The following is a 6,707-nucleotide window of genomic DNA, read 5'->3' as shown; positions in this document are numbered from 1 at the left end:
GTGACAAGATTAAGTTGCAGTCATATATGCAACCTTTAAGTCAAGATCCTGTTTTTAATAAATATGACACTAAACTACAGAAAGTTATTACTGAGTTTAGAGATAACTTGTGGCATTTTAAGAAACAGAAACTTTTACGTGACAAACAAGATTATGAAAATAATAAAGTATACAAATGGACAGTCTCTGAAACTAGGAGAAGATATAGAAAATATAAACATGATAAGAGAGTAAGATTTGCAGAGACTGACACTGAGTATGATTATGACCCCTCAGACTTGGAAGTCACTAATGAGAGTTCACCAACACCTGTGGCGGGTACCTCATTTGCCCTTACAACCCATGATGATCATGCATCCACTATATCCTCCTCACAGTCAAAAAACGAGAGGGGCCCACAGAAGTCCAGTGTTCGAAGAAAAAAATACATAGAGGGGGAGGTGGAAGGTCTGGGAGGGCAGGATTGTTATCAAGAGACTTTACCACCCAAGCCTCGGCGCTAACCACAGAGGAGGAGAGCCGTACTATTTCAGAAATATGCATAGATACTAATAATGTCATAAATTTTTCATCTGTTGTTCTTTCTCAAACTCAATTAAAGATACTGTCTCTTGGTCTGGGTTTCTCTCCTACTTCGCACTTTAACTTGTTTGACACTGTAGTAGATCTCAATAGATTTGTGAGATCATTAGTCCTAAAGAAGCATTTTTTGGGCACTACAAGTGTGAGTCATGATGTGAGGTATAAAGAGAGACCTGAACCGGTTAGATGTGGCTTTGAATTTGTTGATGATTGCACTCTTTTAGACCTTATAGCATTAAATGAAGATATTAAAGACTCACATTTGTGTGTGAGTAAAGATGTACAAGATACTGTATGTCCAGATTAAGGAAGAAATCTAAATTTTATCCTTTGAATGCTAGGTCTAGCGCTATAGAAGTATTTCAGAACACTGTTGAAATTGCATTGAAAAAGCTTAATTCTAACAGATCCTCTATGGATCATAGGAATGACAATTTGTCTAAAGAGCAATATCTGTCTATCAAACAGTTAGAGACAAATAATGAGTTGGTTATCCGTAACTCGGACAAAGGTGGTAAGGTGGTTGTCCTTAATCGTGAAGATTATATCAAAGAGGCACACAGACAGTTATTAGATGCATCAGTCTATGAGAAGCTCAAGTATAATCCTGTATTTTTTTTACCAAACTGAACTTAAAAGAATCCTCAATTGGGCTTTACTTGAAGGTTTGATAACAGAGGTAAATTTTGACTTCCTATACACTGAGCATCCTGTTACAGCCATCTTTCATTATTTACCTAAAGTCCACAAAGACAAGTACAATCCCCCAGGTAGACCAATTGTGGCTGGAATTGGCTCATTAAATGAGCCTCTTTCAGAAATGATAGACGGATATTTACAGCCAATTGTCTTGAATCTGATGAGCTATATCAAAGATACCACCGATGTTGTAAAATGTGTGGCAAATATTGTGTGGCATGAGGATTATGTATTTGTGACCATTGACGTGGTCTCATTATATACTTGCATCCCTCATGAGCAGGGTATTATGGCCATTGAGTTCTTAATCCCTTTTCTGATTATGAAGATGCTCTGAAGCAGTTCATAATCAATTTGGTTGACTATTTACTGAAACATAATTTTTTCTTGTTTGAGGGGAGTTTCTATCTCCAGAGACGTGGGACAGCCATGGGGGCGAAATTTGCCCCCTCCTATGCCAACCTGTATATGGGTTGGTGGGAGCTGCCCCACGTCTATGGGGATAGAAACCTCTTCAAAGAGTTTATTTATCTTTACGGTCATTTCATCGATGATATTTTGTTAATTTGGAAGGGTCCCATGGACCTCATTGAACAGTTTTCAGAGTACCTACAGAATAATACCATGAATCTTAAGTTTACTCTGGAATTCAGTAAAACGTCAATGCCCTTTTTGGACATTAGACTTTTGTCTAATGTTGCAAATTCATCTATAGATGTGGAATTATTCCGCAAAGAGATTGCGGGTAATTCTATTTTAAATGCACAATCTTGCTACCCAAAACACATAATTCGATCCATTCCTAAAAGCCAATATATCAGGATTAAGAGAAATTGTACGAATGAACAGGGTTGCCAGAAACACTCCAATGAATTAACTGACAGATTGATCCACAGGGGGTACTGTAGAGAGGTACTAGAATCTGCTAAGAGAGAAGTTGATGTCACAGATAGGCCTAGTTTATTTCAAACAAGGAAGGGCAAAGGAAACAAGAGATTTAATCAGCCCAAATGTATCACTACATATAGTGAAGAATATGGTCAAATATGTAACATAGTGCACAAAGCGCTTCCAATTTTTGAAACAGATGAGAATTTACAAAGCATTATTAGAAAAGGGGTTCCTTTTGTGTCACGTAAGGCGAAAACATTAGGGAGTATTTTGTCCCCATCAATGTTACCCATAATTAAAAGCCATAATTGGTTGTCTATTAAACCTGTTTTTTTCAAATGTGGTAGTAGGAGATGTAAATCTTGCTCCTATGCAGTCGGCTAGATTACGAGTTGTGCGTTAGGCTTAAAATGCAGCGTTTTAATAAATTAACGCCAATCGGAATTAAGGTAGGAAAAATCATATTGGCTGATTGGATCAGCCAATAGGATTGAGCTCGCATTCTATTGGCTGATTGGAACAGCCAATAGAATGCGAGCTCAATCCTATTGGCTGATTGGATCAGCCAATAGGATTGAACTTCATTTTTTTTTTTTTCCTACCTTAATTCCGATTGGCTGATAGAATCCTATCAGCCAATCGGAATTCAAGGGACACCATCTTGGATGATGTCATTTAAAGGAACCATCATTCTTCTCTTGGACTTCGTTTGAAGAGGATGGCTCCACGTCGGCTGGATTGAAGATGGACCAGATCCACTCCGGATGGATGAAGATAGAAGATGCCACCTGGATGAAGACTTCTGCCGCTTGGAGGACCTCTTCTGCCCGGATCGGATGAAGACTTCTGCCCCTCTGGAGGTCCACTTGTGCCCGGCTGGGTGAAGACGTCTCAAGGTTGAGAGATCTTCAATGGGGTAGTGTTAGGTTTTATTAAGGGGGGATTGGGTGTGTTTTAGAGTAGGGTTGAGTTTTTGGGTGGTGGGTTTTAATGTTGGGGGGGTATTGTATTTTTTTTTACAGGTAAAAGAGCTGATTACTTTGGGGCAATGCCCCGCAAAAGGCCCTTTTAAGGGCTATTTGTAATTTAGTATAGGGTAGGGAATTTTATTATTTTGGTGTGCTTTTTTATTTTATTAGGGGGATTAGATTAGGTGTAATTAGTTTAAAAATTTTGTAATTATTTTTTTATTTTCTGTAATTTAGTGTTTGTTGTTTTTCATACTTTAGTTTATTTAATTTAATTGTATTTAATTGTAGGTAATTTAGTAAATTAATTTAATGATAGTGTAGTGTTAGGTGTAATTGTAACTTAGGTTAGGATTTATTTTACAGGTAAATTTGTACTTATTTTAACTAGGTAGCTATTAAATAGTTAATTTAGTTAATAACTATTTAATAACTATTGTACCTAGTTAAAATAAACACAAAGTTGCCTGTAAAATAAATATAAACCCTAAGCTAGCTACAATGTAACTATTAGTTATATTGTAGCTAGCTTAGGGTTTATTTTATAGGAAAGTATTTAGTTTTAAATAGGAATAATTTATTTAATTATATTTATTTTATTTAGATTTATTTGAATTAAATTTAAGTTAGGGGTGTTAGGGTTAGACTTAGGTTTAGGGGTTAATAACTTTATTATAGTGGCGGCGACGTAGGCGGAAGCAGATTAGGGGTTAATCAATGTAGTTAGGTTGCGGAGACATTGGGGGGGGGCAGATTAGGGGTTAAGAAATATAATGTAGGGTTCGGCGATGTTGGGGGCAGCAGATTAGGGGTTCATAGGGATAATGTAGGTGCCGGTGGTGTCCGGAGCAGCAGAGTAGGGGTTAATAATTATAATGCAGGTGTCGGCGATGTTGGGGACGGCAGATTAGGGGTTAATAAGTGTAAGATTAGGGGTGTTTCGACTCGGGGTTCATGTTAGGGTGTTAGGTGTAGACATAACTTTTGTTTCCCCATAGGAATCAATGGGGCTGCATTAGAAGCTGGACGCTGCTTTTTGCAGGTGTTAGGTTTTTTTTCAGCCGGCTCAGCCCCATTGTTTCCTATGGGGAAATCGTGCACGAGCACGTTTAGCCAGCTTACCACTACCGCAAGCAACGCTGGTATTGAGGTGAGATGTGGAGCTAAATTTTGCTCTACGCTCACCTTTTTGCGGCTAACGCCGAGTTGAAAAAATCCTGTACTACCAGCGTTATCTTAAGGTAGCGTTAAAAAAAAAAAGGCTTGTTAGCAACGCACCCCTGTTACCGCAAAACTCATAATCTAGGCAAATGTAACTATTAGTTATATTGTAGCTATTTTAGGGTTTATTTTATAGGTAAGTATTTAGTTTTAAATAGGAATAATTTATTGAATTGTATTAATTTTATTTAGATTTATTTAAATTAAATTTAAGTTAGGGGGGTTAGGCTTAAAGTTAGATTTAGATTTAGGGGTTAATAACTTTATTATAGTGGTGGCAACGGGGGCGGCAGATTAGGGGTTAATAAATGTAGTTAGGTTGCGGCGACATTGGGGGCGGGAGATTAGGGGTTAATAAATATAATGTAGGGTTCGGCGATGTTGGGGGCAGCAGATTAGGGGTTCATAAGTATAATGTAGGTGGCGGCGGTTTACAGAGCGGCAGATTTGGGGTTAATAATATAATGTAGGTGTCGGCAATGTCGGGGGCGGCAGATTATGGGTTAATAAGTGTAATATTAGAGGTGTTTAGACTTGGGGTTCATGTTAGGGTGTTAGGTGTAGACATAAAAAGTATTTCCCCATAGGAATCAATGGGGCTGCTTAGAAGCTGAATGCTGCTTTTCTGCAGAGTTTTTTTTCAGCCGACTCTCCCCCATTGATTCCTATTGGGAAATCATGCACGAGCATGTTTTACCAACTCACCGCTACCGTAAGCAGCGCTGGTATTGAGGTGAGATGTGGAGCTAAATTTTGCTCTTCGCTCACTTGTTTGCGGCTAACGGCGGGTTTCTAAAAACCCGTAATACCAGCGTTGTCTGCAAATGAGCGGTGAGCTTAAACTGCTCATTAGCACCGCACCCCTGTTAACGCAAAACTCGCAATCTAGGTGAATATCTTTTGTAGCCGGCTATTAATAAATTCAGAAATAACTTTGTAAAGAGAGGACCTGTTAATATGTGAGATGTCAGATTACGAATTTACGAGATTAAAGCTATCTAGCTAATACTCTATCTGTAATTATAAAATCCTTGCTTACACAGTTAACTTTAGCACAGCTGTCCAGTGTAATAGATTAACGTTTAACTGACTTGTTTCACTATCATAGCATAACGTCTGATCTCAGAATATAACACACTCTTACAAGCTATTGGCAAAAATTATTGCAATCAACAATTATCATGGATAGTAAGTGGTTAAAAAACGAGAGTATGTACTCTCTGAAGCCAGACCCCTGACAGGTGTTTCGCTCACGCTTCCTCAAAGGGGTTACACGCCGGCTGTTTGGTAAATCTATTTACTGGTTCATAAGTCCCACTTTATGTGTGGGATTGGATGATCATAAGGAATTATTTTGATTCTGATTGGTAGGATTGCATGTCAATCATGTTTAGTTAGGCATCCAATGGGGATACATTGTTCATTTAAAGCCTTATGCTATTCTCTGTTACATGTTGCAAACTTATTCATGTTGGTTACGATAATATATGTTACTTTATCAGGGAGTTCTTTATTTTGCTGCTGAAGAATAAGTTCTATATTTTCTTATTGTACATACTTTCACTTGTTGTGTGTACTTCATCATTGGGGTAGGGATGAAAAACAATAAAGTCCCTCCACACACAAGCTTCTATCTCTCTTGTCTTTTAGATTTTGCTCTGATAACACCACGTGAGTACTTCTTACTGAGACCACCATTACAGACACACCATGTACTTTCACATAGAATGAGCACATGTATTAGTGTGATATTGATGCTACATCAGTAATATATATATATATATATATATATATATATATATATATATATATATATATGATAGAATGGGCATACGTATATTGATGTTTAATTCAGTGATGTACATGTATAGTTAATCTGCATATCGTATTAATGTTTATATAGCCTCATTGTAATAAAATTTGCATTGCTTGAAGCAAGACTTTGTGAGTTATGTCCTTGCAGGTAGTTAAATTAAGCTAGTGATTGTGTGTTAATATTTTATAGTAGTTTAATAATTCATAAGGGATTATTAAGAGGAATATTAGCCTATCACTAAAGGTATAGCAAACAGACACTAAGAAATACAAAATCTTAGTTCATTCATTTATTTCATTGGCGAGCCCCAGCGATAATTTTCTTACCAACTACACTTGTTTTAAAGGGGGGGGGGACAAATCCATGTTCTTTTTATAATACAAGTGTGATTTTTTTGGACGAAAATTTAACCTAGTTTTTCTGTTGCTATACTGTTTTTGCATGAGCGCTTCAGCAATAAGTACCTGGTCAGGACTAGATTCAAGAGGCAATTAGGTGAATACCTAGGGATCAGTCGAACCGGACACAGA

Source organism: Bombina bombina, chromosome 1 (genome assembly GCF_027579735.1).
Source record: "Bombina bombina isolate aBomBom1 chromosome 1, aBomBom1.pri, whole genome shotgun sequence".
Lineage (NCBI taxonomy): Eukaryota > Metazoa > Chordata > Amphibia > Anura > Bombinatoridae > Bombina > Bombina bombina.
The sequence above is the reverse complement of the archived record's forward strand: the minus strand, read 5'-3'. Positions refer to the sequence as shown.